The 14160-nt window shown below is 42.6% G+C and overlaps 1 protein-coding gene across 5 annotated transcripts in view; it reads right to left on the bottom strand.

Annotated features, from left to right (window-relative positions):
* LOC130709391 (uncharacterized) overlaps positions 1 to 14160 on the bottom strand; it is an 80634-nt gene that overhangs the window by 1510 nt on the left and 64964 nt on the right. For 2 of the 5 annotated variants that reach the window (XM_057558319.1, XM_057558310.1), the window contains exons 2-3: positions 4874 to 5009; positions 2890 to 2981 (exon numbers count right to left, since the gene is read on the bottom strand). The gene's annotated coding sequence lies outside the window, so the exon portion shown is untranslated. Of the gene's footprint in view, positions 1 to 2889; positions 2982 to 4711; positions 4757 to 4873; positions 5010 to 6807; positions 6826 to 8607; positions 8818 to 14160 lie in introns of those variants that run through there. The other 3 variants (XM_057558325.1, XM_057558302.1, XM_057558312.1) reach the window with 3 other exon arrangements.

Here is a 14160-nt window from a genome sequence, read left to right as displayed (position 1 = left end):
AGAAAGCATCCTAAAAACATTTTGGTCTTGATTATATTTAAGGTTGTATGTTTATCCCCCACCACCTTTAGCTTTTTTTTTTTTTTTTCCAGTTTAGACTATAAACCTGATTGTGGTTGTCAAGTTCAACATAATATATGATCATAAACCATATTGTAACCTCCCACTAAACGTCGGGAATCACTGGTAAAACAGAAGTAGTAAATGAATCTTGCATGGACAAAGCCATCAGAAAACATTTACCTCAGGATAAAAAAAGAAGTTATCACCTATGTAGTCCCCTTCTGTAACTTCTTCTGGTACTTTCTGTCTGCATCACACATTCTAGCACTCAATCATATGTCGAATTGAATAGTCCCATGTGTATTTTTTATCTCCCTACGTAGACTATGCTCTTTGAAGACAAGAACCTTCTTTTCAAGTTCTTTGATTTTTCTGTAATACTCAGCATGATGTACTAAGAATGTGGTTGGACTCTTGGTGATGTACCCAGCTCCTCTCAGAGCAGAAACACCTGGCACTTGTGTTGCACTCTCCTTCCAAAGAAACTCTAAACATATTACAAATATCAAATCACCTCAATCTGCCAGGCATTTCTGATGAGCTGGTAGCAAAGATTATTTCTAATAATAATAATCAACGGCATTTTACAGATGAATGGACGGAGCACACGGGTGTGAACGGGCTTCTCCCAGGTTTCGCATCAGTGCTCTCTGACCTGCTCTTTCCTCTAAGCCATCTCCTTACCATTACTTTATGGGTGGAAAGACAGCACAGAAGGCTGAAACAAGTTTGTGGGCTCACCCAGTGATGGGAATAAAATCCAGGTGTTTTAACCCCTAATCCAAGGGAGTTGTTGAAATAAGTCACCCTAGCTTTAGCCTGACACCAAAAACAACCAAGCAAGAAATCTGCCAGGTATCTTATCGTACAACCCCAAAGAATAAAATGAGACTCTTGCAGCTCCTGCATTTTCAGGTTAGTGCTCAACTGTTTACCTTTAAGGACTAGAAAAGATCTTCCACAGAATGGTTAATTGTAGCCAGAGTGAGGTATTTCCCCAGTACAACTAAATCTCCTAACTCTAAGATCTGCTTATATAATTTTTCTCTCTTTTCTTCTTAAATAATACTTAAAATTTTTACTATGTGTACATACTAATTCATTCAGAACAACCACAGAAGGCAGGTCCTACTACTATCCCTATTTTAGAGATGAGGAAACTGAGGCTCTGAAACAGTAAGTAATTTGCCCAAGTAAGTTGGGTCACACCCTAGTAAGTGGTGGAGCTGGCATTCAGCCAGACATGCTGGCCATGCTCTTCATCACTGCAGTGCCTGGCTAAGCACGGACTTGGTGCACAAGGTGAGCCAGTACATAGAAAATGCTTATCAGCACAACATAAACATTCAGGTTAACCGTGACTACTGCCATCCTCTAGCAAGCTCACTCATCTATCCTGCCTAATGGCATTTCTTACCTTCGCCGTCTCCAACCATCATCCTCCTCTCCTAGTGCATGGCCTTGCCCAGGACTTAACAGGGATAAGAGAAGTCACCAGGCAGGATTCCTCACCACCAAATCTGCAAATCTCTTTTTATCAGTACCTATCCCATCTTTCTTCCCTATTAATGAAACCGAAAAAAATAGCCCACTTCTCCCCAAAGGTCAGTCCTACCACAGGTGGCCTAGGTCCCATCCCTTCCAGCTTACTGAGCACCCTCACTCTCACCGGTGGCCACCTCTCTACGTCCTGCATCTCCTGGATATTTCCAATCAGCTTTCAGACATGTTGTAGTATCTTCCAGATTTAAAAAAAAAAAAAATTAAAGCAAAACAAAACCAGCTCTGGCATTCTATTCTCCTTTGGAGCCAAGATTCTCTACCAGAGTTGATAAGACACAGTCTTCAGTTCCTTACTTGCCATTCACCCTTTAACCATTTTAAACCAACTTCTACCCACAGATCACAAAAACCATGACTTTTGTTAAGGTCACCACTGACCGCTTTTCTAACCTCATCTTACTCCATCTCGTAGACTCTGACAGTTGATCACTTCCTTCTTGAAGCTCCCCTCTCTTGGTTCCCATAATACCACACCTTCCCAGTCTTCCTCCTTCAAGTCGCTCTTCATCTGCTTCCTTTGCTGGCCCCTTCTCTATCCAACCTCCACAATTCTGAGTTCCTCACGACTCTACCCTGGGGCTTCTTCTCTTCTTATTCTATAAGTTCTTCACATGCCAACAACTCCCAAATTTCCATCTCCGGCTCAGCTTCTGCTCTGCTGACCTGTATACACAACTGCCAACTTGACATCTCCCTAGATGTCTGAAACCTAACAAAGACAAAGATGAATTCTTCATCTGCATATAGCCTCCCTCCCAAAAGTATTTTCCCTTCAGTTTTCTATGTTTTAGTAAATGGCACCTTCATCCACCCAGCTGCTCATGACAGAAATTTGGAGTCATTCTTGATACCTCTCTCCCTCACCCCTAACCTTCCATATCAAGTTGAATATCTTTGCTGAGTGAAGAAAAGCTCAGCTTCAGTGTTTCTTCTTCAGAGAGAAAGGATACTGTAAAGCCACTAATCTAGACAAAATTCTCCATTACACTCTTTTCATAGCATCCTGTGTTTTTCCTTCACAACATTTCCCATGTTGTATGATTATGTGATCATTTGCGTAACATTCATCTCTCATGTTAGGCTCCGTGAAGGCAGGGATCAAGACTGATTTGTTCATCCCTGTATTCCTAGCACTTACTATAGTGTCTGACACATGTTATTTGCTCAAAAAATATATGTTGAATAAAAGTTGAAGCTTTTCCCCAAGATCATCTTTCTAAGCCAGGTGTGCTCTCTAGTGCTATCATCCATCAGGCTACTCACCAAAACCCCAAGGGTCACGATACGGCAGTGCTCATCCTGGAGGGGAGGAGCTTGCGGAGTCCAGGAACCCCTGTCTCAAAGGTGACCCTCACCTGGATGAAAATAAAGAAGAAGAGTTTCTAAGTGATTAAAAAAAAAATCAATAGTATCATTTTGTTACTATCTTAAGAGAAGAACAGGTTTCCTATTTATTCTAGAGTATTAGTTTAGGAGGAAGTTATCACCTCCCATGTAAACAGAATCACCTTCCAATTATTAAAGGGTATATTATCCAATCTGTAGATATCTCAAGGGCCTTGTGACTTTCCCTCCTTCCCAACTGCATATTTTCTTTTTAGAAACTGGAAAAATATTAATAGCAAATAAAATCAATTTTTCTACTTTTCTGAACATTTAGTAGGAAAAAAACCCTCACATTTTTGCTTCTTCCCATTCCTAATTAGTACAGAGAATTGAGAGCTGACTGTAAAGGTGAAAGATTCAAAATTCCAGATACACTTTTGAATTCACAAAGTGCATACCATTCACAGTTCCTCCCTACTCTCAACTGTAACTCTACAGGGCAAGCATGCAGCAAGAAAATTTATTTTCACATACTTTTGGGGGAACATATGACTGAACAACAGGACCATATGATTTCCTTTGCTTGAAAGCCTACTCTGTGTGAAATGCTATACTGACTTGAGCTAGATAATTCAATAAAACACTAAGTAACTCACCAGGCAGAACAATTTCCAACATTAGTCCTTGTAAACTAGAATTATAACACCAAGCCTCCCCCTTTGCCCAGAATTTATAGTTTTGAAATGGCAAGGAAGAACCAAGTTCCAGATTGTCCTAAGGCCAAATTATTCAGGAATCTTTAAAAGGAAACTCTATAAGGTTACCACAAAGTTGTAAATAAATTCACAAATTAGTCTAACTTAGGTCAGAATCACCTCTATAATTCCGATTTCAACTCCTCCAATGATCCTTTTCCACTCTCCTGCTCTAAGAAGTCAAGTTTATTACAACTATGTCATGTTTAACAAATTTCACTTCTATGCTATGACCACTACACCATAAAAGGCATAGTATCAAACTTAGAATGTGGAACTAAAAGGCCTCAGGATTCCATTCCTAGCTCATTCTTAACTTCTGGCATGCCAACTACTAAAAGGCTTCCTCTCAGAAAAAGCACACAATAGGAAGAACCAATCTTTCCAAAACATGTGGAGAAAAGAAAACTATACTATGGACTTATATAGAAAACTTTGGTCCAAACAAAATGCTAATATATGTTTTCGTACTCGAAGGGTAAAAACTCACCTACTGTCCTTCAAGCTAACAAACTTTAAGCAAGCAAATAAATTTATATCAAGCTCAAGAGTTTCGACAGAATTTAACCATTCAAAAATGAACGTCATCTATCATCATTTAGAGTAATGGCTACCCAAAGTAAAATGTCAGCACAAATATCCCTTCTTTGTGAAATTTTCCTTGATTCCAAACTATCCCCAGGAATGTCCTCCATGGCCCCACAGCATTACATTCATGACACTGTTAGAACACTTTAAAAATTGTATCCCTGTTATATATAGTCAGGGAACCCCCTGAGGAAAGGGTCATCATCTCAGGGCCCAAAAGAAACTCAATAAATGCTGGTTGATTCCTGTATTATCATGAGCTTGAGGCTTGTGTATTGCTACTCTTGCCTCACATTCATACAAATCAATGATGACACAATAAATACTTGTTTAACTTCTTACCATCTGCCTTTCCTAGGAAATAACTTATTGCAGAAGTCCCTGTTCATAGGAAAGTATAAGGTAATTGCACTTACAGTTATGACTTGCATTTAACTTGATGACCTCTGCCTTGGGAACTGCTACAATAATGAACAAATATAGTTTTAACTTACAAGAGACCCTACAGAAGCAGAAACAAAATCCAAAATGCACAGACTGAATCACAGAAGTTACGTGCTCATCATCGGGCTCTTTACCTTTCAAGATGTCCAATTTGCTCTCTCTTCTAACATTGGGACGCAGAGGAACTTTCCAAGAGTGATCTCTGCCTCCCAAACAGAAAGGAATTTTTAGGTCAAAGTGGAGTAACACCAGCTAGTCCCACATTCAGTCCTACAGGAATGAGAAGAATGGAAAAGTTTATACCCCATCACACCATCGGCAAAGAAAACCACCCATTCCCCAATGCTCTGTGACCAAAACAATATTTGGAAGAAGGAATAGTAAGAAAATAATTAGGTCAAAAATGGGGAAAGAAGGCAAAACCACTAAAACTCAAAATGCAAGAAGCTGGAGCACTATAGCCTACTTCTATCCTACTGAAGACTGGGAAGTTTAGAAAAGCAAAATCCATCAGGTACAAAAGCCTCATTCTAATCACTGTTTTTAACTTTCTCCCCAACCAAGAACAGTTATCACAAGTTGTAAAATAGACTTTTATTTCATATCTTCTCTATGCCCTTGTTCTTAGCATGGTGAAGATGCTGAAAAAAAAAATATTACAAAGCTTAAAAGGCAAGTGGCCATTAGATAATTCAACTTTCAAAAATCAGCTGGTCTAGAGCAGGACCTCTTTCTTAACCTGGGATCCACGACCTCTTAAGGGGTCTCTGGAGAGACTTAGGAGGGGTGGCACCTGTGAACTTGGCTGGCGAACATTTTGATCTTCATACTCACTAACCTCCAAGTAAAAGTTAGCACCACCTTTAACTGTGAATGTAGGTAACAACCCACAGCAGTATTAGCAATTCCGTGACTATGTCACCAAGAGGAACCATAAAACACTTCACATCACATTACAGTTATTGCACATCTCTCAACATAATATTTACACTCATCACTACTTCAAAATTATAGTATCATTAGACCTGAAGCTACATTTTGTTATTTAATGTGTTATAAACATACAAACTACTGTATTACAATTGTCTAACAGTTTGACAACTGTTTCCGTGTCATTTGTAATTCTATATATTTTATGTTATACATTTAAAAAACATGATTCTCAGAAGGGGTCCTATGCTTTGTTAAACTGCCAAAGGAAAACATGGGACATAGAAGATTAAGAACTTCTGATCTAGAGCACATAAAGTTTCTATAGACCCTAACATAGTCACCAAGGCATACAGACAAGTAAGTCATTCCATTAGCAGTACTTCATAGTTGAAAAAAATTAAGCCACCAGGAAGCCAAGTAACATGTCCAAGGTCACACAAATTTAGAGTCAGCATCAGCCTAGGTTAACACTCACAGCATGTATAGTACCATTCTCCCATGGGGACCTTTGCTTACATTTCTACAGTTGTCATCACTATCCTGTTTTACCACTAAATGGGGAAGAGGTATCACCTTTCAAAACTAATATAAAACCAAAACCTGGACAATAGAACAAGGCAGATGTATAAGGTACTCCTTTTTGTTCCTTGATCAAGCATGCTGCTGTAATTGTTACAGAAGCTGAATTTGGTCTGTTCCAGAGATAGCAGTTTTTTACAAGTGAGAAAAAAGTTGGGCTACGTAAACTTTCATTCCCAGAAGTGTCCAAGGCACTGTGCAGATAAGCATTAACTTGTTAAGCGCTGCAATGCGTTGTGAGTGGTTAGAGCAGTGGTATCCCCACTTCATAAATAGCAAAACTGGAGAATAAATATGAGAGATTTGTTTAAAGTCACACATAAGTCAATGGTAAAACCAGCTTCCTGATTCCAAGTTCAAGGCTCTAACCACTATACCAAATCACCATGATCAAATATTTAGTTGATTATAATGCTTGTGAAACCTCTGTACTTTTTTCCCCTACAAGCCAGAGAGCATTTTCTTTTGATCCACGGGAGCAGACACACTTCTGAAGGCTACGGGAAAAATATCCCATAGAATAAATTCCAAAGTACGTAAGTGCTTTTTCACTTACACTAGTCATCTAAGAATCCAGGTCAGGAATCCTTAGCTCAGGAGCCAAGTTACTACATAAAACCTGCCTTATAAGAAGAGAACAGTATGGAAATTGTTCCTTCATCTTTTAGTCAATGGCCTTCTTATCGATCTACCGTTATGTTTAGGAACTATTATCATCTTACATTCAACACTGTTATTACAAAATAATATTCTAATGGTTCAATACCATTAGATCCTAGATTCTAACACTATTAAAGGTCATCCCTATCTCAACTTTGCATTAAATTTTCTCTTCTTATCCAAACCACTAATTAATGGAATCCTCATTCCCCAAAGCATCCTTATGCCATCTAACTGCTTTTATTAACCCATTTCTGTGTCTTACAGATTGGGTCTTTTTCAATAGTTAGTAAGGAGGTCCTTCTTAAATTTGTACTTAGGACCATAACATTGTTCACACTAACTCCTTGTTAAACCTTCCCATATCATTAGTATCCCGTCAAAAACCAAAGTCAACAGAACAACCATGTTGTACAATCTCCATGAAGAGTGAAAAGTTCTTGTCCACACAGGAGTCTTATCTATCAATATTCATTTGCACCCCCTACCCCTTACTCTCAACTACGTATCCTTCCTACTTGCTAATTCTGATTCATCACTTTGTGCTCAGTGTACAAGAGCCCAGATCTCTGACCTAAGAATAAACACTTAATTCTTGAATACATCAAATGCTAACAAATACTCCATCACACACCATTGATCAAAATGTAACTCTTTACACAGCCACTCAATCATTTTCCCACTAAAGTCATTGCCAGGGATCTGTCCATGTCTGCCCTAACCACAGTCTAACTCTGCACCAATTCTACCCCACATTAGTCTCTCGCTACCAACACATAGTTATGTCCATTTCTCTACTTTGTCTAGTAACTTTAATAGTCCCCAACTGTCTGCAATCTAGGCTCTAAGTCACTCCTCTCTATCACAGGGCAGGGCTCTGGAGGACAGATTTCAGGCCTCCTCCTTCAGGCTTGGGAGCCTTCACATAAGGCCCCCAGCAACACTGTTACAGGCCTCTGGCCCTTCTCTCTGAACGTAATAACCAACCCCACTGTTTTTTCCTTGGGATATCTCCATTTCACCAGGCTCGCCCAACACTGACCAGTGACATCTTAATAGTCTTTGCAACTTTCAAAGGTTAATGGCTACAGCTCCACTTTGGAAACCACTGGTGTGTCCACGACCACCACAATGACTCAGTGACCTAGACACCCCCACCTCACCTGCTGGAGCCCTTTACTACAAGAACATTCTTCTTCACTTTCACTTCCCCCCAACCCTCCAACAAGTCACTGGCCTGCAAAGTCCCCTGTACCTCACTATCCATCTCCGGGGTCTAACAGACCCCACCAGACTCAACTCGAATTCCCTCATTTAGCTCTCCATCTCGCCCCTCGAATGCCCCTTCATCCCAGGACCCTGGGACCGTCCCATCTCCTCGTTTAGTCTCTCCAAGCACCGCCTGGGACACAACCTCTAAAAAATAAACCGAGAGATGCCTCCGTCTCTCCCCACCGCTCAGTGAGCGGTGGGCAGAGGACGCCCCCCCATCTCCCCCCACAGGTTTCTCTAGACTCAACTCTAAATCTACGACCTCGACCCCCACCGCTTCTCTCCCCTCACCCCACCCCCCTAGCCCTTCGTGGCTTTCGCTACCCCTGCCCTCAAACCCGCTCAAAACACGCGGACGCGGACCCGGCCCCCCCACCCCCGGCTTCGGTCCTTCCCCTCCCCCTCCCCCTGAGGTGCCACTTACCCCCGAGGCAGGAGTGGGGGAGGGGAGAGGAGGAGCAGAGTAGGGGAGGGGGCTTCGGTCCGGGGCGGCTCTCAGCCCCGGGGGGCCGGGGCCGGGGCCAGCGGCAGCGGCGGCGCAGCGTCTCCCCCCGGCGGCGGCAGCGGCGGCGGCGGCGCCGTCCCACTCCCGCAGGCACACATAGGCTCCATTGTCCGCCGGCGCCTCCCCCTTTCCGGCACCCCCCTCCTGGTACCGCCCCTTCCCCCTCCCCTCGGCCCTCCCCCAGCCGCACCGCGCCACGAAAGGTACCGCCGGCCCCGCCTCGGACGCGAGCGAAGAAGTGCCCCCTCCCCCCGGCCCCGACGTCCCGCCCGGCGGGGGAAGGGGGAACGCCGCTCCCCGCCTCAGCAAGGGCCCCGCCGCCGGTAAGGGCCCGCCCCCCTCCAAGGGAATGTCACTTGTCCCCCTTCCGGAACGCGCGTAATGGTACCAACCGGCCGCTTCCTCCTCCCCCTCCCCTGCCTTCCCGAAGAGGCACCGCCCCCTGCGCCCCGCCCACCAAGTAGCCTCGCCTCCTCGACCCCGCCCCTCCCTCCAATATTTTACTATGGGGCCGCCCACCGCCGGCACCACCTCCTGCTTTGCATGGACACGCCCACCAGGTCCCCGCCCCAGTTCGTCACCCGGCCAGAGGTGACGCCTATTCCCCACCTTAAAGCGGCAGAGCCCCCTTTCTCAACTAAAAGAACCTCCCGAAAGGCCGGTGGGGTGGGAGGGGCGGCCAGGGAGGGTCTCTTCTTTCCCGCACCTTCCTCCCCACGCGCACACTCACCCGGACCTCCCCACCGCCTCTCGCAGCATTGAGAAGCAGCCCAGTGGAAAAGGCGCGGAGGGGGGAAGGGCAGCGTGGAATTTGGCCATCTTTGACAAAAATACATTGGGAGCTGCCAAAGGAAGGGGTCTTTCCCTCACACTTCCCTGCTGTCCTGGTCCCGGCCTAGTCCTCAATCTTCAAGGCGACCCCCGAACACCTCCAGGATGCGGTTCCACCCTGCCCCATCCCCTCTCCCGTCCCTTGTCTTCACCCCTCAATCTCTGCACTGCCTTTGCTGTTGCCGGCTTTCTCCCCTCCCAAGGGTGCAGGCCCCTCTTGGGGTTGAACTCTCCTCCACCTTCTCCAAAGCACATTCTCGCCAGGTCCTGCAGATGCGTTGGCTGGTGCAGGGTTTCCCCTTCCTTATGGGGCCTGGCCCAACCCCGCTCACGCATCGCTACCTAGTGCCCATTGAGGACCTCTGCCTAGATCCTCGAATCGCTTCACAGCCGCTTTTTTAATCGCAGCATCACTTCCCTGATTTTTAGAAGGCCTGTGCTTTGGAGAGCTCAAAGCCCGGGCATCCTGGCACTGTCCCCTGTGAAGTGAGAGGGTAACCCATTAGACTGCACTTTTTCTTAGAAGGAAAAATGATGGCATCATGGTGAGCGCATGTTGCTGAATAAAGCTCAGATTCCCACTACTCCTGTTTTATCTTTGTGGCCCTTGTTGCTACCCTGCCCAACTGTTATTACAGACCTGTCTGCTCCACAGCCCTCCCCAGAACACAGTGTTACATCTCTGTGTTTGTAGAGTCTTGATCTAAGATGTTTCTGCAACTATATGCACTGGCCCGGCAGCTTTTCTCAATCAGTTAAGCGAAGACTGCTTATGTTATAATGTACTGCGTATTCTCCCCGAAGATAGATGGAGGCAACATGGCCAAGAGAAGTAGATAAATTTTTTTCTGCTTTTGCTTCTATCACCATGGTTTTAACCAGGTACTTATTTCTATGTCACTTTCCCTGTCTAGAAAATAGGAAACCTTCCTTAGGGCAATCTTTTAACGAATGATGCTGGTTGTAAAGGATGGTACAGGAGAGCCCAAAATGATAAAGCTTTCGAAACCATTTAAAACTGTAAGCTGGTCATGTAAGTTTCTATACCATGGCTCCGCAGCTTAGATTCTATGAAAAACTGTTTTTTCATAGCAAGATGTTTTCTTCTTGTCTTCTGTTATAACTGAGCATATAAATAAAAGCAGGTATAAACAATATAAATTTAGGATCAGTTGAAGGATTCCAAATGGGAAATAATTTAAATGCTTTCTTGTTAAGTTTTGGTGATAGAATATTTGATGAAACATAGTAGGGACCTCTGTAAAAAGAAGGCAGGAGGAAAAAGTCAGGTATGGACATATGAAAAGACAACTAAATCCAGAAATATGCAAGAAGCATTTGGGATTGCTAAGGTAGATGGAAAGAAGGGATTCACAGACTTATCTGTAAGAGAAAACCACTACTAACATAAATTCTGGGCTCGGGTGTTCCATACCAGATCACCTCTGCTCAGAGAGCTCAAAAAACAAGCTCATTATAATAATGACACACATGCAAAAAAGTCTTAACCATTTTACTAGGCCTTACACCCTCACTTAACTTTGACACTTTATATGTGTCAAAGTTCGGAATTATTTATTGAACCAGAAGAAAAAAGCAAATGAATATTAAATGTGCAACACTAGGCTAAAAGAGCAATAATACTGAGAATTTAAGCAAGCTGTAAGTCATGTTAATTTAGCTACCTTGCACATGGGATAGAAATGCACTTTAAAATATTATTTATTGTAATGAAATAGTTTATCTATTTTTACTAGAATTTTTTCCTCTGAATTTTCTAACTTCCATGCATTTCCATCTCACTTGAGAAAGAATTCTATTTTGCTGTACAGGGATCTAGTACACTGCATATACATAAATACTAATGGATAATGATGAAATCATTGTTAAAAGCATCCTATAAATAAAAGCTTCAAACTATTTCTGTCACTCTAGAAATTCTAAGATAAATCATTTTTTAAAATCTAAATGGTAATATTGTTAAAAATAAAAGCTTTCAACACTAACGAGATCTGGGTTTGAATTTTTACTTTCTGAAATTTGCGTCTCATAATCATGACGTGCACTCACTGTGATACAAACATGGATTGTATGTCTGGCTTCTTAGTTCTTCAAGTAATCACAGCATCTGTTATTTAAGTGTGCCGCCAGTCTTTTCTACCTGTGAACTCCACCTTCGAAACACTTTTGTTCTCTCAGCTCTTGATAAACATATACCTAAATTTTAGGGTTGGAAAGAACCACCTCCTATTTTACAGATGAGAAATCTAAGACATAGAAGTTTAATGACTTGCCAAAATTATGCCCATTTTTAGGGACTAGAATTTAAGTCCAGCACTCTACAGCACTGTTCTAACCTCCAAGGATTATTCATTCCTAACAATATTTACTATTGTAGGAGAGAACATGAAATTCTACCTTAGGAATGATGAAATCAAGACTCAGAAGGGTTGAACCCACTCAGCCAGCTGGTGCTAGGTTTATAAGAGGCCCTAATAAATCCTTGCCTTGGTCAAAGCCCTTAGTTTGTCCACGATTTCCTGCTGCTTATACTGTTTCTTACCAATTCATCTACCTCATTGTCTAAAGCAAAACTGGCAAATTTCAACCCCAAAGGAATACTACCAAGATAGTCATTTATGACTGAAAATGAGGGGTTAGAATGGAATGGCATCTTGACTTTCACAGTGCTGTAATAAAATAGTCAGGAAGGGATTTCTTCTTCAGGTTGCCCATGGAGGAGAAAAAAATCTCCCTATGCTAGCTTTCACCAGTCCATTTAAGCCAATGGGGAGTCCCAGAGCTTCATACCTGCCAGGAAAATTGAGGGCTAAGTGTCTCTTTTGTAAGGAAAAAATCAGAATTCCCACCTCCTGCCTTCCTGCAGCTCCACCTGGGGCCATTGGCACTCTGATGTGAGCTTGGGTCTTGTTCTGTGTCCCCACATATCTGCTTTCCACAACCTGGGAATTAGAGGCACCCTATCTGTAAAAGCTCTGACAGATCTGTGATGTGACACTCAGATCCCTTTAGACGGTACCACCAATGTTTCTCCTTCATTTTCACACTCAAACCTACATGGTTGTGCCTCCTACCCTCATTGCCTGCCTTCTAAAAGTCAAACTTTGTGACATTCAGCCCGCAAATTCCTGAGCCCTAATTGATTGATGTATTAAATGCTGATCCCCTTCCCCAGCTTTCCAATTTAGCCGTAGTCCATCATGGCTTAACAACCTATGTGTTCCACGTGCTCTAACCATTTCTCCCCAGATTTCTTGGTCTTCAGGCCAGTTCTTCACATCTGTCCTTACAGTCTCATGTCCCCTTTCCTCTTCAGTTTCCACTAATTTACTATTTCATTTCTTATTCTTAACCTCTTTCCCAAGAATACTTCTGGGAAAGTATTGCTACTACTTCGTTTCATTTTATTCTGCTAGACATTTCTCTAGGAATTTTGCCCTTCAGATACACCTATGTTATTTTTCCTGGGTTCTGCCTTCACTGCTGAACTCTTCCCACTTCCCACAATCTCTTCCCGGCCTCTCTGTGATTGGTACCCAACTACTGCAGCTTTGACCTCACCTCCATGGTTTGCATCCAGGTTGCTCTTATTAGCCACATTGCCTTTTGGAATCCTTGACCACCCATCATCCCAGCAATGGAAATTCCTAAGGCTGAGATGTACCTACATTTGTTTCCACTCCTGGGCTGGCAGACATTACTAGAAAAAAACCATGAAACCAAGAAAATGGATCTCAATCAAATTTCAGGTGATGGAAACTTCAATTGAACTTTATTAGTTTTTACTTGGCAATCCTTTTATGCATCCTCATTGCCTCCTATATCATTTCCCACAGCAATTATTCCAAATTTTATCCACTACTCCTACATTGCAGGACCAACCTTGTCATCTCATCTCACCTCAGAAGGGTTTTGCTCAGTTCTCTCTCTTCCATTTACTTTCTCTTTACTTTAGTATCTTCAGTAAAATCTTTCTTACACAAATAACTCTTTTTTTCCCCTTTCTTTTCATTCCCAACTTATCCAAAGGGTAACCTACATTCTCTGCTACCACAATTCCTTTTCTTCCTCTGTAATTAACCCAACCACTTACCAAAATTCTTTCTCCAGTATGGCCAAACCTAATCACCAAATCCATCCAATGAATATCCTTTCCTTACTCTCTTACAGTTTGAATTCCAAGATACGATGATATTCTGGTTTTGTCCCCCTCCCCACCCACCAACTTTATTGAGATATAATTGACATATAACATTGTATACGTTTAACATGTACGTATAATGATTTGATATACGTATATGTCGTGAAATGATTACCACACTAAGTTTAGTTAACATCCATCATCTCACATAGTTACAATTTTTGTGTGTGTGATGAGCACTTTTAAGATCTACTCTCCTAGCAACTTTCAAATATGCAATACAGTATTGTTGGCTATAGTCACCATGCTGTACATTACATCCCCAGAACCTATTTATCTTATAACTGGAAGTTTCTACCTTTTGAATACCTTCACACATTTCCCCCAACCCTCTACCCTCTGCCTCTGGTAACCACCAATCTGTTCTGTTTCTGTGAGTCTGGGTTTTTTAGATTTCACATATAAGTGAGATCACACAG

The sequence above is a fragment of the Balaenoptera acutorostrata genome, chromosome 1 (genome assembly GCF_949987535.1).
Source record: "Balaenoptera acutorostrata chromosome 1, mBalAcu1.1, whole genome shotgun sequence".
Lineage (NCBI taxonomy): Eukaryota > Metazoa > Chordata > Mammalia > Artiodactyla > Balaenopteridae > Balaenoptera > Balaenoptera acutorostrata.
Note: the sequence above shows the minus strand (reverse complement) of the source record. Positions and strands in the feature narration are given on the sequence as shown.